The following is a 9,693-nucleotide window of genomic DNA, read 5'->3' on the forward strand; positions in this document are numbered from 1 at the left end:
CATGAAAGGGGATGCTAGATGAGCACATGAAGGGGGAAGGAATAGAAAGATATGCTCAGGGTTAGCTGAAGAAGGATGGGAGGAGGCTTGTGGAGCAAAAACACTGTGGACTTACTGAGCCAAGTGGCCTATTTCTAAACTGAAAATGCTTTGCAATACAAGGCTACAAGGAAACTGCACCACAGCCAGTGCAATATGTTGCTACTGGAAAACTAGCGTTTATGTACATTGTCCATCTTTGCAGAAATTGATCACAACACTCGTGCTAGTGTTCTTTCCCCTTTGAATTAAAACAACTGCTGATTTTTACATGTTTCAGTTTGTGGACTCACACATTGACTGTTAGTATTAATGTTTTTTTTGTTTCATAAAACTACTCAACTGTAAGCCAGGCTTAATTGCAGTAATATTAGCTCTAAATCAAGCACTTAAATAAACAATCTGGATCTCTTAACTAGCCAGTAACTCACTCCCAGCTATCCATTCTATTTATCCGAACCCCTCGACTAAATTCCAGCCTGTAACTCGCTCCTAGGCATCCCTCATCGTTCCCTTCACCCAGGCAAACCAGGTTCCACAGCTGTGAGGTAGAAACATATCAGTTTCACGGACCTCTGGAATGTTTCATTGGACTGTGCATCTATAAATCTGCCAAGTTTTTTTTCTAACATGGTGTTATGATTCCAGCTGATGTTATTACTGAATATATCAGATCTCAGAATGGAATCTGGCTTGATAACCATAATTTTTTTTTAACCGTAAAGGGCACTTACTGAAACAGATTCACAGGAGTCTGCTGTTGACTTTTTATTAAAAAGATAAAACACTTATTAAACAAGAAACATTAACTATATTGCACTAGACAACAAAAAGGTTGGAAAGATTTCAACACCGACACCAAGGAAATAATGATTCAAACTCAGGCTACCCCTTTTATCCCAGCAATACCCTTACAGACCCAACACTCCAGTGAAGAGGTACCGCTTTTTCCAAATCAAGGCTAGAGCTGGGTCAGTTCCAGTAGACTTCAGAACATTCACTAGAAGTCCTTCCACAATTGGTACGTCCCTTGAGATATCCAGAAAACTCACTCTAAATTCACTATTACTTTAACTTTAAAGCCATACATATGAGTTCCATAAACTCATTTCCACAACAGTCTGGCATCATTTCCATGTAGAGAGAGTCTTAGACCTTTTCCGTCTTCACTTTGTGATATACACATACCAACGGAACTAAAATCTGCCTTTCTGTCTCTCCCTCTCCCCCTGTGGGTCTCTCTCTGATCCCCTGTTGCTAGGCAAAAGTAGAGTTTTTTTCCTACTTTTTGTGTTTGTTTTAACTCCCCTAAACCACTAACCCCTTGGTAACCCATCTCTTCACTTCGAGTTGTAAAGCCTCATTAAAAATGCATGTACGAAAACAGGGCCTGGAGACTTCCTGGCTCCATCTCAAAAAAACTCTAAAGTGAAACTAAACTCGGGTTTCACCTTGATGAAAGCAAAATACTGCTGATGCTGGAAATCTGAAATAAAAACAGAAAATGCTGGAAAAACTCAGCAGGTCTGGCAGTGCCTGCGAAGAGAGAAACAGAGTTAACGTTTCGAGTCCATGCTCTGAAGAAGGGTCATACGGATTCGAAACGTTAACTCTCTGTTTCTCTCTCCACACATGCTGCCAGACCTGCTGAGTTTTTCCAGCATTTTTCTGCTTTTATTCCAGTCTTCACCTTTCTTAACACAAAAATAAAAAGTATAAATTAAACTTAAAAGCTGTATCTTGTTCCTAACACCCACAAATACAAATTTAACACAAAACTATATCTAGTTCCAAACAAATGTTAAGTTTAAAATTTATACTTCAATGGGATGTGGGCATTGCTGGTAAGGCCAGCATTTGTTGCCCATCCCTAATTGGCCTTGAACTGAGTGAAGTGCTAGACCATTTCAGAGGGGCAGTTAAGAATCAACCGTATTCCTGTGGGTCTGGAGCCACATGTAGGCTAGACCGGGTAAGGACAGCAGATTTCCTTCCCTAAAGGACATGATTGAATCCAATAGGTTTTTATGATAATCAACAATGGTTTCATGGTCACCGTTACTGAAACTAGCTTTTAATTCCAGATTTATTAATTGAGGTTAAATTCCACCAGCTGCCATGGTGAGATTTGAACCCATGTCTTTACCACTAGGCCACCATCTTATTATGTAAGTAAAAAGCCTTGTATATATTCAGCACTTGTTGCCAGTGTCACGCTTTTTTTTTACCCTGTTCATCAATGCCTTACTTTTTAAAAATTCTCATCCTTGTGTTAAAATCCCTTCATGATCTTTCCACCTCCCTGTCTCTATAACCTCCTCCAGCCCTACGTTTCTTTGCCCTCTGTGCTCAAAATTCTGTCCTCTTACACATCCACAATTTCCTTTAACTCACCGTTGGCGGCTGTGACTTCTGGCGCCTAGCCTTAAGCTTTGGAATTCTGTCCCTAAAACTCTGTCTCTCCACCTCCCTTTCCTTTTTAATTTTGGCACTGAGCCACAGAAGGCCGACCAAATGCATAGAGAAAGAGGTAGGGTTTGAGGAGTGTTTCAAAAGGAGAGGGAGGTGGAGTGACTGAGGTTTAGGGAGAGAATTCCAGAGTTTAAGGCCAGACACCTGAAGTCACAGCTGCCAATGCGATGTTTTGCTATGCTAAAGGTTCTATATAAATGCAAGTTATTGTTCTTGTTGTCTCTCTTTACCGAACACACTCCAGTGAGAGCACACAGAGGTTGAATCAAGGCTCTAAAGGTGTTTGTTGTACAGTTTAGATTGGGAGATTAAAGTCCACAAGTAGTTTGCCGGATGAACAGAACAGGATATGATAACCACTACCCCTCCCCCATCACGCCCTGAGTCATCTACGCTTTGGGAAATGCTTTGAAAAACTTACTGCGACAGACTTTCCTCAATGACTCCATGATGATGTTAAAGGCCCAGGGCTGAATGTTTAGTAAAGTGTAAAACAAATGTAGGAGCACAAACCAATCTGTGAAAACAGCATGTGTTATGCAGCCTACATGTCTAGAATGTGTTGCAGACTGGAATCTAAGCGAGGAGTTTGGGTGGTTTATATATAGAATAATGAATAGTGGGATTGAGTTACAGACTGGAATCAAATCAAAGAGTTTGGGTGGTTTATAATTAGAATAATAGATAATTGGGAATGAGTTCAAGGATGCTTTGCAAGCATGACATGAAGACCCTAAACATCAACTTTCAAACTTGGAAGAAGCTAGCTAACAACAGAGGAAAGTGGCAATATTACCTGCGGGCGAGTGTACATCACCCTAACGATCAGTGGCAACAGGTGCCAACACTGAAAACAACAACCCCCCCAACGACACCTAATAACCACTTCATGTGCAGCACTTGTGGCAGAACCTGCCTCTCACGGATTGGTCTCTTCGACCATCAGCAAAAGTGCACCATGCGAAGCTACCCCATCCTCGACAGATTTGATTCGCTGCATGTCCATCATCTTATGTGAATGGAAGGAGGCTGATGACAATGGGGCGGCGTAGGGTGGAGGATAAGTTATGGATAGGAATCTAGTTTTCTGGGTGGTTTAGGTGTCTGTTTTAGAACTATAATGAAGTAGCGGAATGGTGACGGAGTTATGTTGCTTTTTTTGTATTTATTCTTTCGCAGGATGTGGGCTTTTCTGGCTAGGCCAGCATTTGTTACCCATTCCTAATTGCCCTTGAGAAGGTGGTGGTGAGCTGCCTTCTTGAACCGCTGCAGTCCATGTGGTGTAGGTACAACCACAGTGCTGTTAGGAAGGGAGTTCCAGGATTTTGACCCACCCAGGTGAAGGAACAGCGATATATTTCCAAGTCAGGATGGTGTATGGCTTGGGGAATTTGGAGGTGGTGGTGTTCCCATGTATCTGCTGCTCTTGTCCTTCTAGGTGGTAGAGGTTGTGGGTTTGGAAGGTGCTGTCTAAGGAGTCTTGGTGAATTCCTGCAGTGCACCTTCTAGATGGTACACACTGCTGCTACTGTGCGTCAGTGGTGAAGGGAGTGCCAATCCAAACTTGTCCTGGATGGTGTCAGACTTCTTGAGTGTTGTTAGAGCTACATTCATCCAGGCAAGTGGGGAGTATTCCATCACACTCCTGAATTGTGCCTTGTAGATGGTGGACAGGCTTTGGGGAGTCAGGAGGTGAGTTACTCACTGCAGGATTCCCAGCCTCTGACCTGCTCTTGTAGCCACAGTATTTAAATGGCTGGTCCAGTTCAGTTTCTGATCAATGGTAATCTCCCAGGATGTTGATAGTGAGAGATTTCTGGAGACTAATAATATCAAGGGATGTGGAGATAATGCCACTTACCCGCACTGAGGTAGATGATCAGTCATGATATAATTGAATGGTGGAGCAGGCTCGACAGGCCTACTCTTGTTCCTATGATTCAGTGTTGGGAATGCCATTGAATGTCAAGGGAGAGGGTTAGACTCACTGTTGGAGATGGTCATTGCCACTTATGTGGTGCGAATGTTACTTGCACTTATCAGCCCAAGCCTGAATGTTGTCCAGGTCTCACTGCATTTGGACACAGACTGTTTCAGTATCTGAGGAGTCGCAAATGGTGCTGAACATTGTACAATCATCAGCGAACATCCTCACTTCTGACCTTAAGGCGGAAGGAAGGTCATTGATGAAGCAGCTGAAGCTGGTTCGGCCGAGGCCACCACCCTGAGGAACTCCTGCAGTGATGTCCTGTGGGTGAGATTGTTTAACTCTAACAACCACAACCATCTCCCTTTGTGCTGGGTATGACTCCAACCAGTAGAGAGTTTTCCCACTGATTCCCATTGACTTTAGTTTTGCTAGAGCTCTTTGACGCTACACTCAGTCAAATGCTGCCTTGCTGTCAAGGGCAGTCACTCTCACCTCACCTCTGGAGTTCAGCTCTTTTGTCCATGTTTGGATCAAGGCTGTAGTGAGGTCAGGAGCTGAATAGCCCTGGCGGAACCCAAACTGAGCATCAGTGAGCAGATTGTTGCTGAGTAAGTGCTACTTGACATCACTGTTGGTGACACCTTCCATCACTTTGCTGATGATCGAGAGTGGACTGATGGGGCAGTAATTGGCCTGGTTGGATTTGTCCTGCATTTTGTTACTGGCGTAAACCATTAAACCTGGACCAACTGTTCCAGAGAAGAGGACTCAAAACATTAGCTCTGTTTCCCTCTGGCAAATGTTGCCAGATGCTGAGTTTTTTTCAGCACTTTTTGTATTTATTATGCCTGGACCAACAATCTAGAGCTGAGAGTTCAAATTGCACCATAGCAACTGGGGAATTTAAATTCAATTAATTAAATAAACCTGGATTAAAAAACCAGCAACAGTAATGGTGACCATGAAACTAAATCATCGTAAAAACCTCTGGTTCACTAATGTCCCTTATGAATGGAAAACTGACCCCCTCAGCCATATGTGGCTCCAGACTTGCAGCAAATGGCCTAGCAAACCACTCGGTTGTATTCACCGTCACCTTCTCAAGGGCAATCAAGAATGGGCAATCAGCAATGCCCACATCTCATGAATGATTAAAAAATTATTACTGCAGTAGAGTCCTCTTTGCAGCTGAGTAGGTTTATGACCAGTGTTAGTTTCTTGGTTTCAAAATGGCAATGCAGGAGCTGGAAACATAAAACCAGCAGAGCAGAGGGAATTATTTCTGTGATAATTTAAAGGTTGAAGTTTCAGCCATGGGAGAGTAAATAATTACTGCAAGTTTCAGTGAATTTCCCCCCAATTTTGTCCCCAAACATGCAGCTTCTTATACGTACAAAAGCAGATACTCCAACAGAAATATTAGAGATACTTGAATGCCCCAATAGACTGGACAAAACCTCTTGGGGTCCATCAAATTAATTGAGTACTGGGTTGCTAGAGCTCAAACTCCTTCTTGTCCTTTGGGATCAAGGATGACTTGCTTCTACTTTCATCTGATCGGTCCAATGCGTGTTCTGCAGACTCTGCCACATGTGGGGAAGGTGGTGCTTGAAGGGTTGGGTAGATGGGTCATTTGGAGGTTCGTGCGCTCCATCCAACACCTCGACTTCACCTCTGCACATTCCCGATGAAATGTCTCGATGTGTTTTGTGCCTTCCCGAATAAACCTCCTCCATTTTGGTTGGTAGCAGGCCAGGGCCTCCCATTAGTCGGTGGGAATGTTGGACCTCCTCAGGGATGCTTTGAGGACACCCCTAAAGCGTTTCTGCTGTCCTTCTGGGAGTCTCCTGCCCTGACCAAGTTCCAAGTAGAACAATTGCTTGGGGAGTCTGGTGTCTGGCGTCTGGCATACAAATGACCTGACCTGCCCAGCGGAGCTGGTTTTGCATGATTAGCACCTCAATGCTGTGCAAATTGGCTTGGGAAAGGACGCTGCACTTTCCAGTCCTAATGGCTCAATACCCTGCCATACAGAACATTTACAAAAGTCAGTGGCAGCACTGCCGGAGTGCTATGCTGCCAGAGATGTTATCTCTCAAATGAAACATTGAACCAAGGCCCAAACAGCAGATGTAAAAGATCCCAAGGTACTATTTTGAAGAGGAGTTTTCTCCAGTGTCTTAGTTTGCAGTTATCCTTCCAACATCACAAACTACCTGGTAGTTATCTCATTGCTGTTTGTGGGAGTTTGCTGTGCATGAATTGGCTGCTGCATTTCCCATACTGCAACAGTGCCTATAATTCAAAAGTGCTTTGTTGGCCGTAAAGTGCATTGCAATGTCCTGAAAAATGGCACTGGAGTACCCAGCTGGATATTGCTCAGATCTCTAAAGTGCCATTTGAACCACAATCTCCTGTTCCCACAGCAAGAGCAATAACTGAGCCTAGGCTGATGAACTATATTAAAAAGGTATACCACATCACTTTGAAGCCACACACACAGGTTCCGACGTGCTGTACCACCACTCCACGCTCCCGAATTCCATGTTTATTCTAAGGAAAATGTTATTTCCTTTGAAAATGCTGGAGCCTGACGTCAACGCACACCATGGTGGCCGCTGCCAGTCAAACACTGAGGCCTTCACCAGGGATCATCACTGGATCCCCGGAGAAAGGTAAGTGGGGTGGGGTGGGATGGGATGGGGGGGACCCATTGAGGACGGCAAAGCTGCAGGATTTGGGGTGGGTGTCAAGGGTTAGGACCCCCCTCGATGGGTTCCCATCCTTCCCCACACTTTTCACCAGGGATCTGGTGGTTAGGATCCACACTTTTTCCTCCCCTCACCCCCCTGGGTTGGGTCCCTCAATTGGGCGCTGTGTCTGTGACTGAGGACTTCCCCAACACCTCCCCAATCCCCCTCACTCCTGGTAGGTTGTTGGCAATGCTGGGTAGCTCTCGGGAGAACCATGCAAGTCCTGTTAAATTCTGGTGGGCGGAGGGATAATTGGTTTTTAAGTAGCTCGTTAATGAGCCTGATTGCCTTCCCGCTGTCAGCGGTCAGGTTTCCTGGGTCAGGCCCTACCCGCCACTGACTAAATGGGGACAGTTTGCCCTCCTCTAAGTCAGACACGCAGCGTCCCACTCAATTTTCTAGTCCCACTCGCCATCTTTTCCACTCAAACTGGTACCATTAAATTCCACTCAACATATGGTATAGTGAATCACTGTAAACAACCTCTAGTTAAACGTAGGGAAGCAGTGGGTCTTTAATTAGTTGTTTGGGGTGTGGGAAGTCACTCTAGCCCATTTGACCTCGTCCCTCAAGAATTTCAAATCTACTGTCTCCCAGTTAGAGCTTTCAAAAGCAAAAAGGGTGGACAGGACCTCCATTTAACACCTCCACTTTCTGCAACAGGTGAAATTTGTCAAGGACACAAAGAGAACCTTTACTTGTCAATGGAATAGTACCACAGGGACTTTTAAAACACACCTGAACCAGGGGAACAAAATACTGTAAACCAGACAATGCAGCACTCCCTCACTCTGGATTATGTGCTCATATCTTCTTGTGGAACTCAAACCCACAATTATCTGCCTCAGTGCCACCAAATGAACTAGACTGACACACACACTGAGGGCACAGTAAATATAAACAGAGATAGCTTTCAAAGGGTACATTCCATTTTGTTTGGACACACATTTCCACTGTTCATTTATAAATGTGATGTGTGTATATTTATATATAATACGCACACACAACACCTCCATGAATTCATGGCATCCCAACATGATTCGCAGCCAAGGAAGTATTTTTGAAATGTAGTCAATGTTGTAAAATAGGGAAACCTTGCAGCCAATTTGGACATTGTCAGGTCCCACAAACAGACGTAACAACTTATATTTATATAGGGCCTTTAATGTAACTAAACATCAAGGCACTTCACAGGAGAATTATAAAACCAAGTATGATGCCAAGCCACATATTAAGTTGGATGAACAAAAGCTTGGTCAAAGATGTAGGTTTTTCAAGGAGTGTCTTAAAAGAGAAAAGCAAGGTAGGGAGGTGAAGAGGTTTTGGGAAGGAATCCCAGTGCTTAGAGCCTAGGCAAAGAAAGGCCCAACTACTAATGGTGGAGCAATTAAATCAGGAAAGTTCAACAGGTTAGAGTTAGAAGAGTATACATTTCAGAGGGCTGTGGGGCTGGTAGAAATTACAGAGATAGGGAAGGGTGAGACCATGGAGGGATCTCAAAACATGGATGAGAATTTAAAAATCAAGTCATTGCTTGACCAGGAGCTAGGTCAACGAGCGCAGGGCTGAGAGGAACAGGACTTGGTGCAAGTTAAGGCACAGGCAGCAGCGTCTTGGATGTTTACGGAGGGTAGAATGTGGGAAACCAACCAGGAGTTATTTGGAATAAGTGTTGAAGTAACAGAGGCATGGATAAGAGTTTCAGCAGATGAGCTGAGACGGGGGCGAAGGCAGATGATATTACAGAGATGAGAATAGGCAATCTTAGTGATGGTGTAAATATGAGGTCCAAAGTTCATCCCTAGGTCAATTGTGAACAATCTTAATCTCAGATTATTCCCAGGGAGAGGGATAGAGTCAATAGGTAGGGAACATAATTTGGAGCCAGGATCGTAAACAATGGCTTCATTCCTTCCCAATATTTAATTAGAGGAACATTCTGGTTATCCAGCACTGGCTGTCAGAAAAGCAGTCTGATAATTGAGCAACAGTGCAGGAGTCAAGAGAGGTGGTGGTGAGGTAGCTACCAGTAGAGTTTTTGGTGGTATTAGTTGATGGATAAATATTTAAAGGTACCAGAAAAACCTCTTCTTGTAAAATGCCATGTGACCTTATACAACCACCTGAACAGTGCAAGCAGGGCCTTGGATTATCATCTCATATGAAAGGCAGCAGCTCGGACAGTACAGCACTCCCTCTGTACTGCACTGGGAGCGTAAGGCTAAATTACTTGCTCAGTCTATGGAGTGAGGCTTAAATCCCAGGAACCCCTGACTCAGAGGCAAAGGTGCTGCTAACCAAGTAGTAGTTGGGGAATTGAATCAAGTCCTTCCAGGTCTTGTTCAGCATAGGCTAAATGCAGAGTGAACTTCCCTCAACCATATGTTTCAATTCAAGATTCAGTACAGGAGCCTAACATTTTTTTTAAAATATGTCATTCCCACTCCAATTTCCTTCAGGTCAGTAAGACTGCAATAATTCAAAATGAGACAATGAAAA

The 9,693-nt window shown here is 44.0% G+C and overlaps 1 protein-coding gene across 1 annotated transcript in view; it reads left to right on the forward strand.

Annotated features, from left to right (window-relative positions):
* Nucleotides 1-9,693, forward strand: part of LOC144686882 (tubulin alpha-1D chain) — a 917,839-nt gene that overhangs the window by 744,704 nt on the left and 163,442 nt on the right. The gene's annotated exons all lie outside the window — the stretch shown is intronic.

The sequence above is a fragment of the Cetorhinus maximus genome, chromosome 11 (assembly GCF_964194155.1).
Source record: "Cetorhinus maximus chromosome 11, sCetMax3.hap1.1, whole genome shotgun sequence".
NCBI lineage: Eukaryota > Metazoa > Chordata > Chondrichthyes > Lamniformes > Cetorhinidae > Cetorhinus > Cetorhinus maximus.